The sequence below is a fragment of the Pyrus communis genome, chromosome 9 (genome assembly GCF_041283825.1).
Source record: "Pyrus communis isolate YQ-2024b chromosome 9, ASM4128382v1, whole genome shotgun sequence".
In the NCBI taxonomy this organism is placed as follows: Eukaryota; Viridiplantae; Streptophyta; class Magnoliopsida; order Rosales; family Rosaceae; genus Pyrus; species Pyrus communis.
The window spans coordinates 10397845-10418323 of record NC_142573.1 but is presented as its reverse complement, the minus strand read 5'-3'; the positions used below and the strand labels follow the sequence as shown (position 1 = coordinate 10418323).

Below are 20479 nucleotides of genomic sequence, written 5' to 3'. Positions count from 1 at the left end.
GAGATTATAATTTCAGTACTTCACTCAATCCATGTGAAGAAGTTGTGTCCACATCAATTTTTGAGATTTCTTTCTTCCTTTTTGCTGGCCATGTGAGCACATCGAAAGACAACAATTGTGCATTTATACAAAAAAAATATCAGCATTATTTATATAGTTAAATACTATTTTAGACTTCGACAGAAAAAATGTACTCAATTAATTGTACTTAAAGTTGATCTGTCATTTTTTTGGGGGTAAATTTAAAAAAAAATTACTGAAAATGAATTGAAAATTTTAAGTTTTAACAATAAAAACAAAATAAATGATAAAGTAAATAGTACAAGGATTGACTTTTTAGTGTAAAAATATAGTTAATAGCTTTTCGTTAAAGTTCCCGTAAATCTATAATGTTGGTGCTTGTGCTAGTACCGGTAGTGTATGTGCTTATGGGAGTAGGATTCTCTATCCTTCTAATCTCTCTCCCCTTTCATCCCCTCATATTTAAACGGTTACGATTACGCCACGTCTACATCTTGTTTTGAATTATTTATATAGAGAATAAGACAAAAAGAAGAGTGTGAGAGGAGGGGATGGAAGAGAATGGTAATAGGAGGGGAGAGAATTTTACTCCGTGCTTATGTTAGTTATTTGGTGAATACTATTTATGCTTGTTTGTGCGAATTATCTCTATATCATTAAATTTAATTGGAAAATACACTCATGTGGTAACCTTGGTAACTATTACAGTCCATTAATGGAATTTTGTTGTCGCTTCTTGTAAAAAATGTTAAAATCGAAGGAAGTTAAGGTCTATTAAACCAACTCCTTAGAAATCTTTTGACAAATTTCTCGTATGAGATATTTTTTCACATCATCACGAGAATTCACCTCCCCTAAAAGAATAGAGTAAATTGTAACAATTGTTTCTTAACTTTAACTCAATTAGAGCAATGGTCTCTCAACTAAAAATCAATTATCATTGGTCTCTCAACTCATCAAAACGTGCAGCTATAGTCCCTCAACTAAAAATACATTACCAATGGTTCCTCAACTTTAATCCAACTGGAGAAATAGTCCCTCAACTTTAACTCAATTGTAGCAATGATCCTTCCAATATAACTTATTTTGACAAAATTTTGACGAAGTTGACGAAAATGATCATAGCTACACATTTAGATGAGTTTAGAGACCAATGGTAGTAGATTTTTAGTTGATAGACCATTGCTCCAATTTGATTAAAATTGAGGGATCATTGTTACAATTTACTCAAAAGAATATTGTTGTATAAATAAAATACTAGTAGTTTGCTTTTGTTGAATTGAATGGAAAATTGGTTCTTGTTGCATAATTTGCATTAAATTAATCAGATCTAATTTCTGACAGCTACCAGTATAACTGGATAATGATAAATATAATCCACAGCTGGATCATTATCACGAACAAAGTCTAGCATAGCCACTATTCACTACATAACTGCTTATTGATCTACATTGTCCTTGCTCACCATAACCATTTTATTTCAAAACTAGGGTCACCACCAATCACAACCATATATTATCGAGACATTATTGTATATAATATGAAAAATGTTAAGGAGATTAAATTTTTGTACGGTATTAGCGTATCATCTAATATAATAAGAAATGTATACGTTTTGTGCCAAGTAATACGTTTTTCTCATTAGATGTTGATTATATATATGCATATTTACATTAACCTCGTCAAATTTTTTTTGTCAAAGTTTTGTAATGTATGTTTCAATTTATTATGAGCTATTACATATAATTATGTTTTAATTTATTATGGGAGTATTATTTGTCGTGATCTTATTCATTGGAGTTAGTTTTGTAAAATTTGGCATATATATTTGTCGTAAAATTATTATGAGAGTATTATTTGTCGTGTGCTTTTTCACTGGAGTTAGTTTTGTAAAATTTGGCATATATATTTGTCGGAAAACGAATTTTGTTGATGATTACTTTCCTCGTTTGCGTTTATAATACAATTTGGAATTCATCCTTTTCGAGAAAAAATTTCTTTATTGTCCACAACTAATCGCTAGGCCTCGTAACATTCTTATATAGTTTTTGTTATCTTTCGCATTGTATGCTCCGTTATCAACCAAAAGACAGAGTTAAGAAGGATTAGTCGGGCCAACATGTAAAACAATGACAACAATTACGAAGAAAAATAGTCATGGCTCAGAGGACACACTGTTAAGTTGACACAGCCGGCCAAACTTTTTCTGACCAAGTATTTGGCCGACTATTGTTTAGCCTTTGTAGGAAATAGCATGTCTAACCAAGTATTCGTCTGTCTTCTCACATAATTCTAATATTTTATAAATGACAAAATGAGGTTGAACTTCATAATGAGTTCGTAATTAATTTATTTTTCACTTTCTTAATATACATATTGTGACATCCCGTCCCGGGATTTTTAAAAACGTACTAGTGAAATGACATTTTAGCCCCTAGTTCGTTTCGTTATTTGGTTTTGGTTGTTTTGTGTGGTGTTGGCAAGCTGAGGGCCACACACACACACTGTCTCACTGTCTCCCTCTGTCTCTCTCTCTCTGTGAGTTCCCCGAGCCCCATTCCCTTTCCTCCTCTTCGAAAACGTACGGACAAACCCACAACCACCCTAAACACTAACAGATCGAGGGAACCAAGGACATATTTAAGCTCGTGAGGTCGAGGGGAACACAACCGTAGCAATTTCAGGTGAGAAACATTTAGTTTTCACGTCGTTTCGAAGTGGTCCGAATTGTGTACTGTTCATGCAAAGTTTGTACATTAAGTTTTTGGGTTTTCTGAGCTTGTAGATGTGTTGGTGAGGTCCCAAGGAGCCTCGGAGTGCTTCGTTGGACAAAATTGGACTTCGGGATCGTCCTGTTCTAAGTTGGCCGGTTTTGGAGAAATTGCACAGGTATAATCTCTTAGTTTTAGCCCTTAAAACTTGTTGGGACTTGTTCTACTAGTCTAGGGCTTTCGTTTGGTCCAAAAATCACGAAAAACGGTTGAAAAATGAGTGAGAAAACCTGAGTTGCAGGTTTTCCCAGGTTCCGGCGCCGGCGACGTTGCCGGCGGTCGAAGGAAGAAGGCGACGGAATATTCCGTCAATTCTGACGGAATATTCCTAACGCCGTTAACGGAACCAGTTAGTTTTAACGGAATATTCTGGGGTTTTAACGGAATATTCCTGACGGCGTCTGTTGACACCGTCAGTGTGCCTGGCACGTGGCCGCGCGTGGGGGGCGCGTAGGTCCGTGCCTGTGCTGGCGCGTGGGGGCGCGTGCGGGGTCCAAAAATTATTCTAAAAATATGGTTGTGACCCTGAGGTTGTGTAGAGCACGTGGGTATATTCATTTGTCCATTTTGAGCAATGTATGAGAAGTTATTACGAGAAACGGGTTATGTGCTTTAAAGTTAACGTTTTTATAGTTGTTTCGCATCTAGGTGACACGTACCCAGAGGACGAGCGTGCACATGCGAGACAGGGGGGCTACGACCCTTCTACATACCAGTGAGTGGGCTTTTGTTTTCCGTATATACCTATATACATTTATATTCCCAGAATTTGATTAAAAAGGGTTATTTACATTATGCCATGCACTTTATTATTATCGTTTATGCATCATTGCATGCATTATTTGTGGCATACATATACATATGCATATGTCATATATATTTATATGTGGGTGCTGTGGAGGCATAGGTAAGTGCCAGGTAAGCGTTAATTAACGATTGCATTAATTAGTGGTTAGAGATGCTTAGAGAGCTCATAACCTGCACCCCCGGTGTTAGTGCTCCCGCCCAGAGTAGGGCACAGTCCTTCACGTGTTGTTCACCTCCCGCACCATACGCTCAGCTTGGATCCAAGCTAGGTGCATAGGCCTGTCGTACAGACCACAATAGGTGGTTCCGACTCGTAGGTGACCCGCGATTATTCGCACAGCCTTCACGTGAACGTAGCACTAGAGCGTATATATATGTTACACCCAGGCTTGTCGTACAGACCACTTTAGGTGGTTCCGACTCGTGGGCAGGTTTAGATATCGAGAGTGAGATTTGAGCTCTAGATGTAGCCGTACAGGTCACGTAGGTGACTCCGGCTGCCTGATTACATGATATTGATTATGATTATACCTGGGCACTTGCATATCACTTTGAGATTTTGGCATGGCATATCTTGAGCATGATTGGTATACCCTTGAGCATGTTTTTTCATGTTTACACATACGTATATATGTTTATTTTCTGGGAAGTATACAGGTTTTACGGCGAGGGGTTAGAAAGTATTTTATAAATGGTTTTAGAAAGAATTGTTTTTGCCCACTCACGCTTTTGTTTTGCGCCCCTCCAGGTTCTAGTTGCTTAGCTGTTGCGGTGGTTTCCCTTGAGAGCTTTTCGGCGTTCTGACAGACACTCCCCATTGTAGGGTCGCCTTCGGGCGTACTACTGTTGTTGTTTTATTTGGACTGCTATAGACCTGCTCTGAATTTGTATCGCACTAACTAGCACTTAATCTAGTACTTGTATGCTAGTTTTTAATTATTCGTACTTTTATATTACTACTTATTAGCTTCCGCACGTGCACATGGCTACGTCACCTTTGTGTGACGGCCAGCACGCTCCGATCTCGGTCGGGGTGTGTCAGTTTGGTATCAGAGCCTAGGTTTGGCAGTCCTGTGTCCTTGTGAGTATTCTAATAATTTTGGTGTCTTCTGTCAGAACTATGCCGCCTCGTCGGGAACCCCGTCGCTCTTCTGAGCCTATGTTCCCCGATATTACTCAGTTGGGGGAAGCTTTTGCTACAGCCCTTCAGGCAGTGATGCGCCCTCCCCAGAGGACTCCTCTGGAGACTATGTACAACTTGAAGCTGGATAAGTTTAAGGGCAGTGAGGGACCCGAGAGCGCAGAGCGCTGGCTAGAACACATAGAGAAGACTTTCCGGGTGCTACATAATCAGGGGAACTTGCCTATGGAGAGGTGGGTCGAGACGACCGCTTGGTTTCTGGATACGGAGTCGGCAGCTTGGTGGGAGCAGGAGCTTCGTAGGTTGACTCCGGATCAGAGGATTGATTGGAATGTTTTTACGGGGTTGTTTAGAAGAAGGTATGTGCCTCCTGAGTATATTGACCGTAAGAAGCAGGAGTTTTCCGAACTGAAACAGCGGAAGATGTCAGCGAATGAGTACTACCGTAAGTTTACGGACTTGTCCCGTTATCACCCTGATGTCGCTGGTAATCCGGCGGAGATGCTCCGTCTTTTCCGTCTGGGCACCAGGAAGAAGTGGCGTTCTATGGCGTCTACGGTCCACAGCGAGACTTATCGGGACTTCTATGAGATACTGTTGAAGATCGAGGACTCCGAGAATATGTCGAGCGATACGGATGAAGAGAAGGACGGCAACCAGAAGAAAGATGACAAAGGCAAAGGTCAGGCATCGCTCGGGCCCCGACAGACTCAGAACTTCAAGAGAGGTGGAGCTAGTTCTAGTTCTTCGAGTGGTGGCTTCAGTGCCACTGGGCAGGGTCGTGGAGGTAGATTTTCTGGTGGCGCTAGAGGCCAGAGGCAGGGCGATGGTGGGCGAGGCAGAGCCCCTATTTGCCGCAGGTGTAACAACCGACATTTCGGTGAGTGTAGACGTGGTAGCAACGGTTGTTTCACATGTGGACAGGTGGGACATAGAGCGACAAATTGTCCCCAGGGTCAGCAGCAGCAGAAACCACAGCAGACCTTTATGCCACCGCCTACACCGCTCCAGCAGATCCAGGGTCCTAGTAGTTACGGCCAGACGAGTCGAGGTGGTGCTTACCACTATCAGGGTGATGCTGTCCCTTATGCTCCGGGGCAGTATCAGTATCCCCAGGATCCCTATTCCCTGGGTGGCTATCCCCAGTATTCGGGTGGCTATATGCCGTATCCTCCAGCTCCAGCGGGTGGTTCACAGGGGTACCAGGGAGGACAGTATCAGCAGGGGGAGATTGCCACTAGCAGTGCAGGGTCTTCGAGACAGTCAGGCCAGCCCAGTCAGGGGCGTGGTGCTCAGGGACGCGGCGTTCTGGCGAGCCGAGGCCGCGGCGGGCGTCAGCAGGGACAGGGGCGTCTTCACAATATTTCTCTGCAGGACGCTCAGAACAACCCAGACTTGATTATGGGTACGTTAAACATTCTTGGTTGTTTTGCTAGAGTCTTAATTGATTGTGGAGCTACACATTCCGTAATTTCTCATACATTTGCTCAAGCGACGCAACCTCGCCCCACACCCCTAGGGTATGATTTAGAGTTTGTTATGCCTAGGGGAGAGAGTTGCGTTGTAGATTGTGTGTACCCGGGGTGTCCAGTGATCGTAGAGGGTGTTGCTTTGTCAGCCGATCTTATCCCGTTAGATATTGTGGACTTTGATGTGATTCTGGGCACGGATTGGTTGCACTTCTATCGTGCCAACATTGACTGTTATGGGAAAGTGGTTACGTTTCACCGACCTGGACTACCTGTGGTTACCTTCGTGGGTGAGCAGAGTGGGGTGAGATATGGCGTTATTTCGGCGCTACGAGCGAAAAAGTTGTTAACTAAGGGTTGTCAGGGGTATCTGGCTCATGTGGTGCTGGATGAGGTTGTTACTAGCAGAATAGAGGATGTGAGAGTGGTCAGACACTTCCCTGATGTATTTCCTGAGGATTTACCTGGGTTACCCCCAGATCGAGACGTAGAGTTCACCATTGAGTTGATTCCAGGTACCAATCCTATTTCTTTAACTCCTTATCGTATGGCTCCTGCGGAGTTAAGGGAATTGAAAGTTCAGCTGCAAGAGTTAGTAGATAAGGGATTTATCCAGCCTAGTACTTCGCCTTGGGGTGCTCCAGTGTTGTTTGTGAGGAAGAAGGATGGAACTTTGAGGCTGTGCATCGACTACAGGCAACTCAATCGGGTGACGATTAAAAACCGTTATCCCTTGCCTCGTATCGATGATTTGTTTGATCAACTGAGAGGTGCTTGCGTGTTCTCTAAGATTGACCTGAGGTTTGGTTATTATCAGCTGAAGATCAGTAGGGATGATGTCCCTAAGACGGCGTTCAGGACTCGTTACGGTCATTACGAGTTTCTGGTTATGCCATTTGGGTTGACGAATGCACCAGCCGCCTTTATGGATTTGATGAACCGAGTATTCCAGCCTTACTTGGATAGATTCGTCATTGTCTTCATTGACGATATTCTGGTGTATTCTAAGTCGAAAGCGGAGCATGTTCGACATCTTACTTTGGTGTTGAAAAGGTTGAGGGAACACCAGTTATATGCTAAGTTTAGCAAGTGCCAGTTCTGGTTAGACCAAGTTGCATTCTTGGGGCACGTCATTTCTGCTCAGGGTATTTTGGTTGACCCTCAGAAGGTTGCAGCTGTGGAGAGTTGGGAGCAGCCGCGAACCGTCACCGAGGTGAGAAGCTTCCTTGGTTTGGCAGGGTATTATCGGAGATTCGTTAAGGATTTTTCGGTAATTTCCTTGCCGTTGACGAGATTAACGAGGAAGGATGTTAAATTTGAGTGGGATGATAGGTGTGAGCAGAGTTTCCAACGGTTGAAGCATTGTCTCACTCATGCACCTGTTTTGGCACTCCCAGACGATAGCGGTGATTTCGAGGTTTATAGCGATGCTTCCTTGAATGGTTTGGGATGTGTATTGATGCAGCATGGTAGGGTGATTGCTTATGCTTCGCGGCAGTTGAAACCTCATGAGAGGAATTACCCTACACATGATTTGGAGTTGGCTGCTATCATTTTTGCGTTAAAGTTGTGGAGGCACTATCTTTACGGAGAAAAGTGCAGGATCTTTACGGATCACAAGAGTCTCCAGTATCTCTTTACTCAGAAGGAACTCAATCTTCGTCAACGGAGGTGGTTGGAGTTGCTCAGCGATTACGATTGCACGATTGATTATCATCCTGGTCGTGCGAACGTAGTGGCTGATGCACTTAGCAGGAAGTCACAGGGCCGTATTAATGCGTTGTACGCTAGTCGTGCTCCTCTTTTGATGGACTTGCGTACTACGGGAGTAAGGCTAGAAGCCGAAGATCGAGATGTGGCATTACTTGCTAATTTCCAAGTTAGGCCGATACTTGTTGATCGGGTGCTTGAAGCCCAAGTAGCTGATCAGGAGACTCAAGAACTTATTCAAGCTCGAGAGCAAGGAAGGAGGCGAGACCTCAGAGTTCGTGACTCGGATGGCATGTTGATGCTAGAAGGTAGAATGTTCGTGCCTAAGAGTGTGGAGTTGAAGAAAGAAATTCTCGATGAAGCACATATCTCGGCTTATGCCATGCATCCAGGAGCTACGAAAATGTATCATACCATTCGACCATTTTATTATTGGCCGGGTATGAAGAGGGAGATAGCCGAGTATGTGAGCAGATGTGCTGTTTGTCAGCAAGTTAAAGCAGAAAGGAAGAAGCCGTTTGGGTTGTTGCAGCCGCTTCCCGTTCCAGAGTGGAAATGGGAAAATATCACCATGGATTTTGTGTACAAGCTCCCGCGTACACATAATGGCTTTGACGGCATTTGGGTGATCGTCGATCGACTCACTAAGTCGGCTCATTTTATTCCTGTGAGAGAGAAGTATTCTCTGAGCCGTTTAGCGGAGTTGTTCATTTCGAAGGTTGTGAAGTACCACGGTGTCCCAGTGAGTATTGTTTCGGATCGAGATCCACGATTTACGTCGAAGTTTTGGGTAGCTTTCCAGGAAGCTTTGGGCACGAGATTACTTTACAGCACGGCGTATCATCCACAGACAGACGGACAGTCAGAGAGAACTATTCAGACCTTGGAGGATATGCTGCGAGCTTCGGTGTTGCAGTTTGGTGACGCTTGGCACCAAAGGTTGGATTTAATGGAATTTGCTTACAACAACAGTTTTCATTCGAGCATTGGCATGGCGCCATTTGAGGCCTTGTATGGCAGAGCTTGTCGCACACCGTTATGTTGGTCAGAGGTTGGAGAAAGAGTTTTAGTGGGTCCAGAGATTGTCGAGGAGACTACTCAGAATGTTCAGGTGATTAAGTCTAACCTGAAAGCAGCTCAGGACAGGCAGAAGAGTCTAGCGGATCGGCGTGCTACGGACAGAACATATGAGGTCGGAGATTGGGTATTTCTGAAGCTTTCACCGTGGAGAGGTGTTGTGCGGTTCGGAAAGAAGGGGAAACTGAGTCCTAGGTACATCGGACCATACGCGGTCACAGAACGAGTTGGTGAGGTAGCTTACAGGTTGGAGTTGCCTCCGGAGTTGGCTAGAGTGCATAATGTTTTTCACGTGTCTATGCTTCGACACTATGTTGCTGATCCATCTCATGTGATACCTCCTCAACCGCTTGAGATTAACCCAGATTTGACGTACGACGAGGAACCGGTGACAATACTAGATTGGAAAGAAAAGGTCCTGAGGAACAAGACAGTGAATTTAGTGAAGGTTTTGTGGAGGAATCATTCCGTTGAGGAAGCCACGTGGGAGACAGAAGATCGAATGAGGGATTTGTACCCTCGTTTGTTCTTTGGCCACTAGGGGCTGCTGTTTGGTTGTTTTGAATTTCGGGACGAAATTCTATTAAGGTGGGAAGGTTGTGACATCCCGTCCCGGGATTTTTAAAAACGTACTAGTGAAATGACATTTTAGCCCCTAGTTCGTTTCGTTATTTGGTTTTGGTTGTTTTGTGTGGTGTTGGCAAGCTGAGGGCCACACACACACACTGTCTCACTGTCTCCCTCTGTCTCTCTCTCTCTGTGAGTTCCCCGAGCCCCATTCCCTTTCCTCCTCTTCGAAAACGTACGGACAAACCCACAACCACCCTAAACACTAACAGATCGAGGGAACCAAGGACATATTTAAGCTCGTGAGGTCGAGGGGAACACAACCGTAGCAATTTCAGGTGAGAAACATTTAGTTTTCACGTCGTTTCGAAGTGGTCCGAATTGTGTACTGTTCATGCAAAGTTTGTACATTAAGTTTTTGGGTTTTCTGAGCTTGTAGATGTGTTGGTGAGGTCCCAAGGAGCCTCGGAGTGCTTCGTTGGACAAAATTGGACTTCGGGATCGTCCTGTTCTAAGTTGGCCGGTTTTGGAGAAATTGCACAGGTATAATCTCTTAGTTTTAGCCCTTAAAACTTGTTGGGACTTGTTCTACTAGTCTAGGGCTTTCGTTTGGTCCAAAAATCACGAAAAACGGTTGAAAAATGAGTGAGAAAACCTGAGTTGCAGGTTTTCCCAGGTTCCGGCGCCGGCGACGTTGCCGGCGGTCGAAGGAAGAAGGCGACGGAATATTCCGTCAATTCTGACGGAATATTCCTAACGCCGTTAACGGAACCAGTTAGTTTTAACGGAATATTCCGGGGTTTTAACGGAATATTCCTGACGGCGTCTGTTGACACCGTCAGTGTGCCTGGCACGTGGCCGCGCGTGGGGGGCGCGTAGGTCCGTGCCTGTGCTGGCGCGTGGGGGCGCGTGCGGGGTCCAAAAATTATTCTAAAAATATGGTTGTGACCCTGAGGTTGTGTAGAGCACGTGGGTATATTCATTTGTCCATTTTGAGCAATGTATGAGAAGTTATTACGAGAAACGGGTTATGTGCTTTAAAGTTAACGTTTTTATAGTTGTTTCGCATCTAGGTGACACGTACCCAGAGGACGAGCGTGCACATGCGAGACAGGGGGGCTACGACCCTTCTACATACCAGTGAGTGGGCTTTTGTTTTCCGTATATACCTATATACATTTATATTCCCAGAATTTGATTAAAAAGGGTTATTTACATTATGCCATGCACTTTATTATTATCGTTTATGCATCATTGCATGCATTATTTGTGGCATACATATACATATGCATATGTCATATATATTTATATGTGGGTGCTGTGGAGGCATAGGTAAGTGCCAGGTAAGCGTTAATTAACGATTGCATTAATTAGTGGTTAGAGATGCTTAGAGAGCTCATAACCTGCACCCCCGGTGTTAGTGCTCCCGCCCAGAGTAGGGCACAGTCCTTCACGTGTTGTTCACCTCCCGCACCATACGCTCAGCTTGGATCCAAGCTAGGTGCATAGGCCTGTCGTACAGACCACAATAGGTGGTTCCGACTCGTAGGTGACCCGCGATTATTCGCACAGCCTTCACGTGAACGTAGCACTAGAGCGTATATATATGTTACACCCAGGCTTGTCGTACAGACCACTTTAGGTGGTTCCGACTCGTGGGCAGGTTTAGATATCGAGAGTGAGATTTGAGCTCTAGATGTAGCCGTACAGGTCACGTAGGTGACTCCGGCTGCCTGATTACATGATATTGATTATGATTATACCTGGGCACTTGCATATCACTTTGAGATTTTGGCATGGCATATCTTGAGCATGATTGGTATACCCTTGAGCATGTTTTTTCATGTTTACACATACGTATATATGTTTATTTTCTGGGAAGTATACAGGTTTTACGGCGAGGGGTTAGAAAGTATTTTATAAATGGTTTTAGAAAGAATTGTTTTTGCCCACTCACGCTTTTGTTTTGCGCCCCTCCAGGTTCTAGTTGCTTAGCTGTTGCGGTGGTTTCCCTTGAGAGCTTTTCGGCGTTCTGACAGACACTCCCCATTGTAGGGTCGCCTTCGGGCGTACTACTGTTGTTGTTTTATTTGGACTGCTATAGACCTGCTCTGAATTTGTATCGCACTAACTAGCACTTAATCTAGTACTTGTATGCTAGTTTTTAATTATTCGTACTTTTATATTACTACTTATTAGCTTCCGCACGTGCACATGGCTACGTCACCTTTGTGTGACGGCCAGCACGCTCCGATCTCGGTCGGGGTGTGTCACATATATTGTTATATATATATATATATATATATATATATATATATATATATATATATATATATATATATATATATATAAGCCATGAATAACAACTATACAATATTAAAAAAAAAATAAAAAAAATAGACCCGGTTAAGTGTTTTATTTTTTATTTTTTTATTTTTTATTTTTTTTATGGGTAACATAAGACCATCTCCAACCCTTGGGGATAAACCTTAAAAATTTAAGCCAAAAAATTTTAAGCCATAAGTCAGAAACTGTTTTTCGCCTCCAACTCTTGTGGCTTAAAATTTTAGCCTATGATGATTAAATAATGATTTTAGCCTAACTTTTTGTTTTCAATAACTGTTTTTAAAATAAATTTTATGTAGATTATCTTAATTTATTTTTATGAACATTTTGGTCTAAAAATATTTAAATTCTGATAAGTAATTAAAAATCATACAAATACATAGGTATTTATAAAGTTTAAGTTAAATTTGATTTAAATAATTTTCTTAAATTATTTTAAATATTAGATTTAATTTTGGGCTGCAAATCTTTTTTTTACTATTAAATTTGATCTCATTTGATCATAGTCATTATATTATAAGTAAAAAAACAAAAAAAATGTTTGAAATATGACAGTTTGATGGGTCCAGAATAATTTAAACCAAACTTAAATCCTGAAGGAATTTAGCCTAGAGATATATTTTCTCCCTAGGACTTATTTTAGCCTATGGTTGGAAATGGTTTGGGGGTTTTAAAGCTTATATTTTAAGCTTTATCCCATGGATTGGATGACACACCCCGACCCGAAATGTCCACTAGGACCCCGAATCGAGTCGTGTTGGCCGACACCTGGAAGGTGACGAAGCCATAAAGCGTGATAATGTATAAAATGTGAATAAATTAAAATCTAATTTGCCTAAGTACACGAGTGCGCGGTGAGCGAGTCTGGACCCATTTCACGCGTGATACAAAAACTAGTGTCTAGTTGGACCTATCACCGATGATTATCCCTGAAAATAAATAGTTCGGGAGTAGGGCGTTACAACTTATGCATTTTATGCCATATTATATAAATGTATATAATATTGTTACATCCCACATCGCCCAGGGGAGTGGATCCTCTAAGCCTTATATGTATATTCCCATCTCTACCTAGCACAAGGCCTTTTGGGAGCTCACTGACTTCGAGTTCCATCGGAACTCCAAAGTTAAGCGAGTTCGCGCGGTAGCAATCCCATGATGGGTGACCCACTGGGAGTTGCTCGTGAGTTCCTAGAAACAAAACCATGAGGGTATGGTTGGGGCCCAAAGCGGACAATATCGTACTATTGTGAAGTCGAGCCCGGGATGTGGTGGGGGCCCAGGCCGGGATGTGACAATTTGGTATTAGAGCCGATCCCTGGCCGAAAGTGTGCCGACGAGGACGTCAGACCCCTAAGGGGGGGTGGATTGTTACATCCCACATCACCCAGGGGAGTGGATCCTCTAATCCTTTTATGTATATTCCCATCTCTATCTAGCACTAGGCCTTTTGGGAGTTCATTGGCTTCGAGTTCCATCAGAACTCTGAAGTTAAGCGAGTTCGCGCGAGAGCAATCCCATAATGGGTGACCTACTAGGAAGTTGCTCGTGAGTTCCCACAAACAAAACCATGAGGACGTGGTCGGAGCCCAAAACGGACAATATCGTGCTACGATGGAATCGAGCCAGGGATGTGGTGAGGGCCCGGGCCGAGATGTGACATTGGAGATGGTCTAAGGGGGTAGAACACCCCAAATCTACTCACTAGAAATGTTATTCATATTCAAAGTTTGAAACTTTTTACTAATTACATAGAGTTGTGCTCTCTTGATCACCCATGATAAGGATACATTGTCACCTATTTTTGAATTTGATATCAAAGGCTGGGATCAAATATCAGAAGTACATGTATTTATAGTTCACAGTTGATATGAAGTCCAATTATAAATGACCATGCATTAATATAATGTATTACATGGGTTGTTTTTTTTTTTTAACCGTCACAGTTGATATTAAGTCCAATTATAAATGATCATGCATTAATATTTATGTAATTATATGGGTTTTTTTTTTTTTTAACCGTCACAGTTGATATGCAGTTGATATTAAGTCCAATTATAAATGACCATGCATTAATATTTATGTAATTATATGGGTTGTTTTTATGTTTTAACCGTCACAAGAACAATATTCTAAATCTGCCACTACATATAAGATATTTTTTGCATTTACTAGAGACTGTTGACAGCGAGAGAGAAAAGGGGGACACCTCATGCATTATAGAGGCTGAACCTTTTTCTTATAGAATAGGGGCTGATCTTTTTTTTCTTTTTTTTTTTTTTGGTAAAATATAGGGGCTGAACCTTTAATCGTGCATTATTTAAAAGATCTGTTTAATTGTACATATGTGACAAGAATTGTTATATTTTTTTTCTCTATTGCCAAAAAGGTAATCTGCATAGATTTCAGGATATTTCAATGTCATTTTCACACTTGAGCACAATAAAGAAATCTTACGTTACACATACGACCATCAAAATGAAGATGGTGGCTTGGGATTGCACATAGCAGGGCCTAGTATGATGTTTACTACATTCCTTAATTACTGTATGATGCCTATTCTCGAAGATGGCGCTGTCGTGGTGCCTACTATTCTGCATCATGGGGAAAAACTTGGATGGCGGTGCGTATAATGTACTAGTTGATTTAAATAGTAGTATGTCATACTGCAAAAGGATGCAAACTTAAGGAATGTGTCATAAAAGACATTTTATTGTTCAAATGGTTTAACTTGTGTTGCAGATTCTTGGTGTGTATGACTGGAAGGTAGCAACCCAATGCCCCCAGAATTCTGGACTCGGTCCACTCTGCTTCCTTCTCATCCATGTAAGCACAGTTTTCTTCCACACCCAAGTTTCTTGTTGCTCAAGTTAAATAGTTACAAGTCTTCTAACTGGTACTACCTCATATCTATGGCAAAAATGTTCTGCTACACTAGGTTGACTTACCCACCTATGTCTGACTTTTACGCCACAAGATTTGTTGGCCTGATCACTCATCTTGTTGAGAAATTGAGACAAGAAATTTACTTTGAACTTTACAGCGAAATTAACAGGCCTAAAGTGCGCCATTGGTGTGCAACCATGATTTTACCTTTTTGTTCCTTACATAGTTCATGCTATTGTTCAATTTTATTATGTTCTTAAAGAAATTTGTTCACTTACATAAAGGTACTGTGCTATGCAACGTTGACTAACGAAGGAAGATAACTACTATCCTAATTGTCGTGTATAACGTTTTAAGTGGGACGATTTTTATAATATCGCCGAGCCTCTCCTAAAACGCTGGACCTTCAACAAGATCAAAGACAATGCAATTCAATTCACAAATGACCAATTTCATTATGAAGATGAAAGCAGTTGCTATATTACAATCGGATGCGCATAAAATCCATTGATGATGCTTTCTTGCTGGGCTTAGGATCCTAGTGGAGAAGCTTTCAAGAAGCATCTTCCTAGACTAACGATTATATCTGCCTTAGAGAGGATGGAATCAAGATGTCAACTTTTTGAAGTCAGTCATGGTATTTTGTTCTTGTGATTGAAGCTTTGTTTGCTGGGAATCTTAACTGAAATGGGACTTACCCTTAAGAAAGCATGCAAATTCCTCAAGATATCTCAGGTACATATTCAAGTCATGAAACTGTCTTTGACATACTAAAACGTGTCGAGATTTTCTGTTGACCTAAAAATACACATCCTATATGCTAATTAGGGCTTATCTTGAGGTTTAATTTTCTGATATTATTCTTCTCATTAAGGAGGAAATTATATAATGTACAAGATTGATTTACAAGGAAAGAAACATCAAATAACACCCTTCCTAATTACATCCTGATTACAAGGACCCAAATAGGTAACTAACTAATTACAAAAGGTCAACTCTCCAATCAAGTTGGTGCATAAATGTCGTTCATGCCTAACTTGACAAGAGAGTTGTAGAACGCTTGACTCGCAACAGCTTTAGTTAAGATGTCCGCCAATTGATCCTCTAAATTTACGAACGGGAATTGAATAATATTCTCATCCAACTTCTCCTTAATGAAGTGTCTGTCAACTTCCACATGTTTCATGCGATCATGCTGGATTGGATTGCTTGAGATATCAATAGCTACTTTATTATCACCAAACAAAAACGAGGCCGACTTTGAAGGACACCCGAGCTCAACAAGTAACCTCCGAAGCCATAATAGTTCACATAGTCCTTTTGCCATACCCCTGTATTCTGCCTCTACACTTGATAAAGCAACCACTTTTTGTTTCAAACTCTGCCAAGTCACTAAATTTCCCCCCACAAATGTAAAGTATCTAGATGTGGACTGTCAATCAGTAATGTTTCCTGCCCAATTTGCATCAGTATAACCTTTTATTCGGCAATGATCATTCTTAGAAAACATGATGCCTTTACCCGGGGAGGACTTTAGGTATCGTACGATGCGTTCAACCGCACCCCTATGTGTATCACTCGGAGAAGGCATAAACTGACTAACAACACTTATTGCATATGCAATATCAGGCATGGTGTGAGATAAATAAATTAACCTCCCAACTAACCTTTGATAACGATCTCTGTTAGTGGGAACTTGTTCAGGGTGCACGGCAAGATAGTGATCTTGGACTATAGAGGTGTCAGCCGATTTACAATCAAGCATTCCTGTTTTAGCTATTAAGTCTAGAACATATTTTCTTTGAGATAGAAATATACCCTGTTTAGATCAAGCTACTTCTATCCCTAAGAAATATTTCAATCAACCAAGATCTTTCATCTTGAACTCAATTGCTAGGTAATCTTTTAGCCTTGAGATTTCCTCTTTATCATCACCCATAACAATCATATCATCCATATAAATAATAAGTGCCGTCAATTTCCCTATTCGACGTTTCAAGAAAAGTGTATGATCGGCATTGCTTTGCCTGAACCCATATTTCCTCATAGCCGTCTGGAGCCTACCAAACCATGCCCGAAGTGATTGTTTCAATCCATATAATGCTTTATTCAACTTGCACACTACTCGGGGTTGTGAAACCGATGCATAACCAGGTGGAATATCCATATACACTTCTTCTTTAAGATACCATATAAGAAAGCATTTTCACATAAAAAATGTTGTAATGGCCAATCTAAGTTGGCCGCCAACGAAAGCAACACTCTTACCATATTAATCTTAGGTTACCGAGATAAATGTATCTATATAATCAACACCATACATCTGAGTGTATCCCTTGGCCACCAATCATGCTTTGTATTGTTCAATGGACCTATCAGCTTTGTACTAGATGGTGTACACCCATCGACATCCGACTCTCGTCTTTCCTCGGGGTAGTGGAACTAAATCCCATGTTTGATTTTTCTAAAGTGCATCCATTTCTTCCTCCATTGATTATCAGATAGTGCCTCATTCAATGAATTTGGTGTGCTATCATTGGATATTTGTTGTACAAAAGCTTTGCCGGGTTTCGATAATTTTTATGACGACAAATAGTTGGCAATGGGGTATTTGGAGCCTTTCGTTGTTTCTGGTGAATATCAATTTGATGGCTTTCCCCAATTGTGCCTGAAAGGTAATTGATAATTTGAGACATCAGATACATCGATAGGGATGGTAGAGCTTACCTCAGGAATATTCTCATAAGTATGATTATATAGTGATACTATATTTGGAGATGAGGGGGGAGTAGTATCAGTAGAAGTCTCAAAATTGGTAAATGGCAGCACTGTTGTCATGGATGAGGACGACACTGCTATGCATGCTGTTGGTTCTGTGGGCAGCACTGTTGCTGCTGTTGGTTGGACTGGTAGCGCATCCGCTATAGGTTTGGCTAGTGGCAGCGGAAGATCAATGGTAGTGTTCATGGTCCAATCATTCTCGTCATGTAGTGTGTCCCCTTGAGGAGAAGGATTGGAAGAAGCCCAAGGGTAATACATCTCAGACTCAGAAAAAGTAACATTCATAGTAACACACATTCGACGTGAATGAGGGTGGTAGCAATGATACCTTTTCTGATGGAGTCTGTACCCCATAAAAATACAACAGAGAACACACGGGTCAAGTTCCATTGATTGATTTTTATGAAGATGAACAAATGCAACATATCTAAAAACTCAAGGTAGGAGTACCAACACAGACGGTAGATGCACGAATGTAACAAGTACTTCTAAGGGTGTAAGAAAATCCAAGACTTTGGATGACAGGCGATTGATAAGATAAGTGGCAGTCTAAAGAGCAACATCCTAATAGGAATGGGGAACATGCGCCCCAATCAAAAGTGAGCGAGCCGTTTCTAAGAGATGGCGATTTTTCTGCTCAGCAACCTCATTCTGTTAAGGAGCTTAATGATCGGTAGTTTCGTGAAGAATTTCGTGATTAGTTAAATAATGTGAAAAATCATTATTAACATATTCACTGCCAAACTGTGTCTGAACCATGGTGTGGAAGGTCTTAAAAGCCGAAAAAACATCACTTTTATGCTTAAGAAGGTATAACCATGTCATCCGTGTGCAATCATCTATGAAAGTTACAAACCACCTAATACCAGATGAAGTAGTAATCGAAGATGGTCCCTAAACATCTGAATGAACAAAACCAAAAGGAATAACACTTCTATTAGAATTCAACGGATAAGAAACACAGTGAATCTTGGCAAGTATGCAAGTGCCACATTTAAAGTCTGAAACCGAACATCCAACAAATAAATATGGAAACATATGCTGCACATAACTGAAACATGGATGACCCAAACAGTGATGCCATAACCATATTTGACACTGTTTGTGATCAACAGCTCATTAGGTAAGATCGACCTATCCTGTTCTGACATCATCCGCAAAATACAGATCCCCTCTCTTAGTACCAACCAATTATCTCTTTCGTGAGAATATCTTGAATAAGACAAAACTTTGGATACATTATCACACAACAGTTCAATTGTTCAGTAGCTTGGCCAGGAGACATCAATTTATGTTTTAATGAAGGTACAAGTAATGTATGAGGCAAAGAAAGAGTGGGTGTGAGGCGCACAGTGCCAGCGCCAGTTACCGGTGAGGTGACACCATTAGCATTAGTAATATTACGTCAAAGTGGAATGGTATCACATGCCAAATCAGTGGGATCATAAGTCATATGGTATGTGGCATCGAAGTCAATGATTCATTCGGACTGAGTATCATCACTATTCATATTAAAAGCATAACCATACCTGAGGACTCTAGAGACATGTCGGAAGAACTCAAAATAGGAGGATCATCCTAAGATATCAAAGATAGTTAGGATACGGAGGTGGCAAGATTGGCTTGCTCAAGCCTGGCTTGCTCGTCTTGTTCTTGTTGTTTTTGAAGCTTTAATGGTTCCCACCAGTCAAGATAGTCGTGCAATTGAAAGCAATTATCACGGCCATGCTTCTCACTACCGCAGTAAGTACAACCACCAACTGGGATGGGTGGTTTGGGATGAGGAGAGCGGTGACCTATGGTGGGCCGTGAGGTCGTCTTAGCAGCAAAGAGCGAACCCTATGCTGGGCTTGGGGCAGTAGCCTAGGGTTGCAATCCTGGGCTCGGTGCACGTGGCTTCTAGGCGGCACAGGGACGAGGTGAAGCCGTGGCTCGTGCTGCAGGCCAAGCCACCATTGCTGTCCCACTTGGCAGCTGTCTTCCAGTATTCATAACAACATGTCGCATTCCTTCCCGGTGAACATAGGCAAAAGTTTGTTCGACGGAAGAAAGGGGCTCAATTCGTAGGATATCACTATGACTTTTATTAAACATCTCATCCAATCCTGCAAGCAAAGTGTACACATGATCCGTTTGAACAATTTCATTATAAATTTCAATATTAGTACCGCACTTCATCGGATTGGGTCGACGATAATCATGTAAAGTTGTGAATGACAATGAATTATGTATTGGATTACTTATGTTGTATGCCACTTGTTTATCGAGTTGTTAACAACATAAGTAATCTGCTAGTTCTAGTCAAATAAGGATTATGGAGTCTTAACCTTTGCAATTGATCTCAAAGAAATCTAATAGGTTTCACTACAAAGATATATAATCAAGGTAGAACTCAATCACTTAAGTGATAGGCCGGCTATGTTTAAACCCTAATGAGATAAATACTATGGTTAATTCCTTGCTTCCATACGCTTAATCTCTCAGATACGCTAAACCCTATTTATTTAGCAGAGAGATATTATTGAAGTATTGGAAGGAGAAGACAACCCAGAGTTCATCAATAGCTTCATCTTCATAACCATGTCTTTCGAATTCTACAGATAAGTTCAATATAATTAGTTCATAACTTCGTATCAACTTTATATTGATTTGTGATACCAATGTCTTGTTGTTGTGTTTTCAGAATATGTCTTACAAATCAATCTCTTGCCACAAAGATTGAAGATTACTATAGTATGTCTCCACCGGTATTTCATCTTGCCTCATGCGAGAGGCCTTGCAGGTAAGATCATAGACTTGAGATATATCGGAGCCGTCATAATATGTGTGAGCAACTGTGTCCCACACTTCCTTTGTCGTTGGTAGTTGAAGAACATACCCAATCAAATTGGGTTCCATAGAAT

At 41.5% G+C, this 20479-nt stretch overlaps 1 pseudogene; it reads left to right on the top strand.

The window, feature by feature from the left end:
• Window positions 1–13523: 13523 nt before the first annotated feature.
• On the top strand, window positions 13524–19399 carry LOC148694224 (lupeol synthase-like; annotated as a pseudogene).
• The last annotated feature ends 1080 nt before the right edge of the window (window positions 19400–20479 follow it).